This window comes from Lepidochelys kempii, chromosome 9 (genome assembly GCF_965140285.1).
Source record: "Lepidochelys kempii isolate rLepKem1 chromosome 9, rLepKem1.hap1, whole genome shotgun sequence".
NCBI classification, from domain to species: Eukaryota; Metazoa; Chordata; order Testudines; family Cheloniidae; genus Lepidochelys; species Lepidochelys kempii.
The window spans coordinates 67,425,423-67,432,224 of NC_136388.1; the positions used below are offsets into that span (position 1 = coordinate 67,425,423).

The window sequence follows — 6,802 nt, forward strand, 5'->3', positions numbered from 1 at the left end:
TAGCCTGGAGTTCCTAAAGATGAGAGCCTCATGCACCTTTCCCGGCCATCCCACGCTGATGTCGGTGAAACATCCCTTGTGATCCACCAGTGCTTGCAGCACCATTGAGAAGTACCGCTTCCAGTTTACATACTGGTTGGGAAGGTGGTCTGGTGCCAAGATAGAGATATGCATTCTGTCTAAAGCCCCACCACAGTTAGGGAACCCCATTACAGCAAAGCCCTCTACTATGACCTGCACATTTCCCAGAGTCACTACCCTTGATAGCAGAATGTCAGTAATTGCATTGGCTACTTGGATCACAGCAGTCCCCACAGTAGACTTGCCCACTCCAAATTGCAGTCAGGCATTGCAAGCTTGCACAGGGCTATCGCCACTTGCTTCTCAACTGTCAGGGCAGCTTTCATCTTGGTATTCCCGCACTTCAGGGCAGGGGAAAGCAACTCGCAAAGTTCCAGGCAAGTGGCCTTACGCATGCGAAAGTTTTGCAGCTACTGTGAGTAATCCCATACTCGCAACACTATGCGGTCCCACCGGTCTGTGCTTGTTTGCTGGGCCCAGAATCGGCATTCCACTGTATCAACCAGCCCCACTGCCACCATGATGTCCCAATTGCCACATCCCATGCTTTCAGGAACAACTGTGTCCATGTTCTCCTCACAATCATCCTCATGCTGGCATCTCTTAGCCCCATTCTGCATATACTGCAGGATAATGCATGAGGTGTTTACAATTCTCACAACAGCAGTGGTGATCTGAGCTGGCTCCATGCTTGCCGTGGTATGGTGTCTGCATGGGTAACCCAGGAAAAAAGGCACCAAATGTTTGTCTGCCATTGCTTTCATGGAGGAAGGGAGGGAGAGGTGACTGACGACACTCTTGACAATGTTTTTGGCCCATTAGGCATTGGAAGCTTAACCCAGAATTCCAGTGGGCAGTGGAGACTGCGGGAACTGTGGGATAGCTATCCACAGTGCACCTCTCTATAAGTCGATGCTAGCCACAGTATTGAGGACACACTCCGCCAACTTAATATGCTTAGTGGGGACTTACACAATCGACTGTATAAAATAGATTTCTAAAAATTGACCTAATTTCGTAGTGTAAACATACCCCAAGTTAATGAATGGAGAAATGTAAAAATATTTTCAACTCAAGACAGAATAGCAGTTTGAAGGCCAAGGTAATGACATCGTAATGGAGGAACAGCTTAGCCTCTGATCATGTGCGCAAATCATTCTGGTTGCATACAGAAAAATGCTATATTAGGGTGAAAAATTCAGGTCCGATTCCATTGCTGGTTGAATGACAAGTGAAGCTAACTACTTGTCTTTTAAACTATAAGCAATGTAGAAAAGGGATTCTTGCATTCCGTGTGTATGGAGCTGAGGATAATGGGGCCCTGGCCCTGGCTGGGCCCTTGAAGGTGTTAGTGGAATATAAACAAAACCAAGGATAGGTCTCAAACAAGTGTAGTGAGTGTTTGGCAGGTAACACACAGGTGTTGATGCAGAGGTTAGCAGAAAGGTAGAGTTACTGTCAAATGACAGGCAAGCATGCTGCAAGGAGAAACCAGGGACTGGATTTTCATGAGTGCAGCACCCCATGGCTCTCATTTAGGTACCTAAAGTAGTCATGTCTTCACAAGTGCTTTGTATTCAGCAACTTCTATTATACTCAGAGGACTCAAAATTTGGCCCCAGATATTTTTCATGTGTCCAAAATGTAATATATCCAGAGATGAGGGCTGAAGGCACATTAGAAGACTGTTAAGAGGTATTAGTAGCAAGTGGTAGGTAGAAGCTGCTAAACTTTAGATCATGTATTGTGCACTGTAAACTCTGTTTTCAAATCGCTACAGAAAGCGACTATAATCACGGTGTATATCACATGGAACTTCAATGGCTCTTGCAGTCTCGAGTTTTTTCAGAGATATTAAACTTATATGTAGAGTAGGTTGAAGGGGTGAGATGCTATGGTGTGAACTAGTCCATTTTATTAATGCCACTCTTTTAACAGCACTGGAACTTAACTTGAAAATTATCAAGTTCTGGTTATCTCATTCATCAGTCAGGAACTGAGTACTATCGCAATAACTAAATTGAAACCAACAGTAAATTATGGTAAAACATGGGGCAGGGCGGGGGCGCGGAGAATGGATGAGAGAGCTGAATTTTGTTCGTCTTTCTGACACTATACTGCAGAGTTCAAATGTTTAAGATCTTATATAGCAACACAGATTGACTTTTCTTCCCCCCAAAATTTCTGTGTTTGAGAACAGCTGAATGGTGTGTGTGGACACACAAAGCCAACTAAATCATCTAAAGCAACTTTGAGAACAGTCAGATGTGCAGTGGTTGCCATCAAGAAATCAATATTGGTTAACATTGGGATGGGGCTGAAGTAATTAATATCTCATTTAGAATTCAAAACATAACTGCAGAATCTCAGCATCATATGGTAATGATTGGTAAATGCTGACACTTCAGTGACAACCACTGTAATTACCCTGCTGTCAAATACTCTGTGAAACTACTCTTCAGTAAACCAAATCCTCGCTCCTCTAGGACAGTGGCTCTCAAACTAGGGCCGCTGCTTGTTCAGGGAAAGCCCCTGGCTGTCCGGGCCAGTTTGTTTACCTACCGTGTCACAGGTTTGGCTGATTGCGTCTCCCACCTGCCATGGTTCGCCGCTCCAGGCCAATGGGGGCTGCAGGAAGGGCGGCCAGCACATCCCTTGGCCCACGCCGCTTCCCGCAGCCCCCATTGGCCTGGAGCAGTGAACTGTGGTCAGTGGGAACCGCAATCAGGTAAACAAACTGGCCCAGCCCACAAGGGGCTTTCCCTGAAGAAGCGGCGGCCCTAGTTTGAGAACCACTGCTCTAGGATACACAGAATTCAGATAACTGCCTAAGGTGAAACTTAGAACTGAGGTCTTGGAGTATATGTTTTAATGATGTTTATGACATCCCCTATTAAAGCTTCCATCTAGTGCTTCTTGTGTAAATCAGGCTTTTGCAGTTATTCTGTCCTATAAACTGATCCAGCTTACAAGCTGATCTGATGTCGCAGCAGTTCTATCAAAGCCTACTGTGTACACTGAGAAACTCCTAAACTACAGGCTGTATTCTTTGTTTTCTTTTCTTTTTTATTGCTTGATGGTGTGCTTGTCAGAAGCAGATAAACTCTTCAAAGAGAAAAAGGGACTAGTTATTTCTTTTGAGGCAGATTTCTCATTACAGTGCTCCTGAAATGCTGTAGCACAATCACTTCCTTAGTGTGAGTCCACATTGCCACTAATATGTCTCCTGTAAAAAAAACACTGTGTGCGGCTAGTATTGTAATATCCTCCTGTGCTCCTTGTGAACTTCAAAAAAGGGCTGACATTTTTTATTTTGAATGAGAGTTCAGTCTCAACATCAATATAGAGAAGGCATATCTGTAAGACGATGTATCAAAAGTTGCCATTCAGCACCATTATTTAAGGGGCCTTGTCTTAAATTTCCAGGGGATGGAATGGGAGGTGGGAGAGAATGAGGAATTTGGTCCCTGATATGCTTATCACCCTGAAAATGTGAGTCACAAATGGTATACCCTGGATAACAAGTAAGGCAAGCAACTTGACAACAGCCTAATTGCAAGATGGTTAAATTCAGTGGTCTCATGAGAGCAATTACTAGAAACAGCCGTGAAAGCAGCTAGCAACACACAGCTGGAAGAATATATTCCAGAGCTTAATGTTTTTGTCCTGTAAGTTCAGTCAGATCCCTTGTGTAACCATTGATGTTGGATATGCTGATTGGCAGGAAGGATGAGAGCTGAAAACATGTTAACATGAAAAAGAAAGGGCAGTGCTGAAATGGGAAATAAGCCCGGTGGCTTGTTTCATAATGCCATGTGAGGGACTCGAGCATAACTTTTCTAGTTCCCGTCCCTATATTGTTCTGACGGCCAGGGACCCTAAGAGTGTGTATTGAAGATAGGCAATGTTGTGGGGCTCTGAAAGTGGTTCTGCCATTCTCTCCCACTGGCAGGAACAGAAGGTCAGGGAAGCATAAGTGTATGGGGAGATAGGGTGGTAGTCAATTCTATGAGATGCATGCAAGGAGTCCTCAGAAGAAATGCTAACGTCAGTATAAAAATTTAAAACTGTACAGTAAATCATCCTGCAATTTCACAGTAATTAGCTAAACATACTTAAATTGTAGACTGACAGCTGCTACATACATATAAACTGGGCTTAACTTGGAAGTGCCAGGTCTCATAGATAAGACACTTTCATGCTAGAAAATTTCTCGTCACCTCACTCTTTATATGCCAAACAAATTGCTTTACCACACTCAGTTTATTAACTTTCTTTTTTTCTGTTGTTGGGTTCAAAGATGGCATCCAGTGATCATCAGCGAGACAACTACTCTTGGTGGCAAGTCCGAACTGTGACATAAGGCTAGCCCTTGCTGCCATCAGTTATATTATCCTTGAATGAAGGGCCTTCAGCCTTTGGCAGTTTTACATCTGGAGGAGGGATGTGTACATAGGAATGTGAGCTGGCCTGTGTGTGTAATATTTTAGCACCATGTAATTCTTTATTTTCTGAAATGTACATTAAATAAAATTGAATGGAAATAGGGCTAATCTCTAAAAGGGAATCACAACTGGCAATAAGCTCTTGTTGAACTTCTATATATTCAGATACATAAACAAATTACTTTTTAATAGTGTGATCTGCTGATTTCCGGTTAGATTAGTGCAGTAGGTGCCAAATTATCCTTTCAGGAAGGGGAGATGGTGTAACTGGATGAAGTTCTGCTTCTGTTATGAAAATTCAGGTACTTGTCTCTTTGATATGATGATTCAGAGTTCTGGGCAAACGAAATCTTTTTGAGCTCTTAAGTTAACCCCGTGGATGTGGGATGTTGACAGTAAGTTTCTCTACTTTGACTGCTATTCCCTAATAACTGAGTAACCCTGACTACAGTTCAGCTTACTTCTCAGTCCATTGAAAGGCAAGAGTTGCTAATACTTGAGAAAAGCATTACAATACAACCACCATAAACTAGTCATATGAGACGGAAAAGTGACTTCATTTGTACCTAATAAAACATAGGCTGAAGAATATACTCAAACCAAAATAATCACAGTAGTCCAAACATAAACTCTCCCATCACCAAATAGAATTCTGTTTCATAAATCTTGTTTATTTCAGGAGTACTGATGAGAGAGTTCTGGGAAATAGCTTTGTACAGATTTGCTCATATTTTTCCTTTTATTTTGTGTTCAAAGATGAGTGAATTGTTAGAATTCAGTTTTTTATTTCAAAGTATAAAATGGAAAACCATAACAATGACAAAAAGAAAAGGAGTACTTGTGGCACCTTAGAGACTAACCAATTTATTTGAGCATAAGCTTTCGTGAGCTTCAGACTTCGAGTGAGCTGAAGCTCACGAAAGCTTATGCTCAAATAAATTGGTTAGTCTCTAAGGTGCCACAAGTCCTCCTTTTCTTTTTGCGAATACAGACTAACACGGCTGTTACTCTGAAACATAACAATGACAGTGGTTTAGTGCATGTACATGTTTAAGCTGAATAGAAGAAAATGGGCAAAGTACACTTGCAAGGTTGGACCTAGCATGTAGACATGAGGCTTTTTTGTAGTGGTGCATTGCATATGGAGGCAGTAAAAAATGGAAGCCATCTGTAATTATTGACTATCACAAGTACCATGGAACAGGTAAGAAATGTTAATTTTGATAATATGGGGAACATGAATTAGTTTAAACTTTTTTAGACAAAGCTCATGGAGCTCTAGTAATGTTCTGTAGTAGAATTAAATTGCTATTGTAACAAAATCAGATCTAACAGTCCTAAAAGAGTGATTGAATGCAGGTACATCAGTCTTAGAATGGTTAAAGTCCTTTTTCCTGTGAACTGAAAGTGGTTACCTCAGGTTAATTATGGACACCTGAGTCCAATTAAGGGCAACCTGTGCTCTGTTTTTTTCCTTAAATTCTCTTCAAGTGAGAAAGAGGAGGGAAGAGAAACAGGTTGCAGAAGAGGAAAAGGCTTCTAGGTAAAGGGCTTTTTTCCTTTGTAAGGGAAATATTGTGTTTATTTCTGATTTGGGTCAGGGCCTTTGTTTCCAGCATAGTTGGGTCCAGAGGGGGTTATAAAAGGTGGCTGGTAACTGTTAGCCAGCATAACAAGAGTCAGTACTTCAGTGGGAATCAGGGTATGTATTTCTGTTGTTTAAAGAAACCTCTCTGGCCAATCCTATCCTGTAATTAAACCAGTGTTAAGAATTAAACCTGCAGAACAGGACTGATTTCCTCCAGGCCCCCCTAATGCCAGAGGAAGAAAAGCTGAATTTTGATGAGATGAAAGAGGTTGCTGCCTTATATGATCTTATCAGTTTAATATCTGATATGTCCTTTATTCGAGGACTGTATATTAAATTGATTTTTGGAACAGGGGGATGGAATAGGAGCTTGCTCTGTTCACCCCATGCATCGACCTGGTATTGCAGTGCTTCCAGGAACGGGAAAAAAATGATACTGAGTTCCAGGAAGTGCAGCCCAGGGCAAATGTATGGGGGAGGGGATGCTCAAAGCAGGAGCAGCAGAAGTGCTGTAAAAGTGGGGAGGGGGCACTGAACGGTGGCTCCGCCCCTATGCCATGGTGCCCTGAGGCTCCACCCCACACCACCCTTTCCCCTGAACGCCCACCCTCATGCTACCCCTTTCTATGAGGACCTGTTCCTGTGCCGCCTCTCCCTCCCCGTACTCTTCCCCCGCTTGCTCCTCTCC

The 6,802-nt window shown here is 42.6% G+C and overlaps 1 pseudogene; it reads left to right on the top strand.

Moving 5' to 3' along the window:
• Window positions 1–6,382: 6,382 nt before the first annotated feature.
• LOC140917834 (U2 spliceosomal RNA) lies at window positions 6,383–6,546 on the top strand (annotated as a pseudogene).
• Window positions 6,547–6,802: the final 256 nt, after the last annotated feature.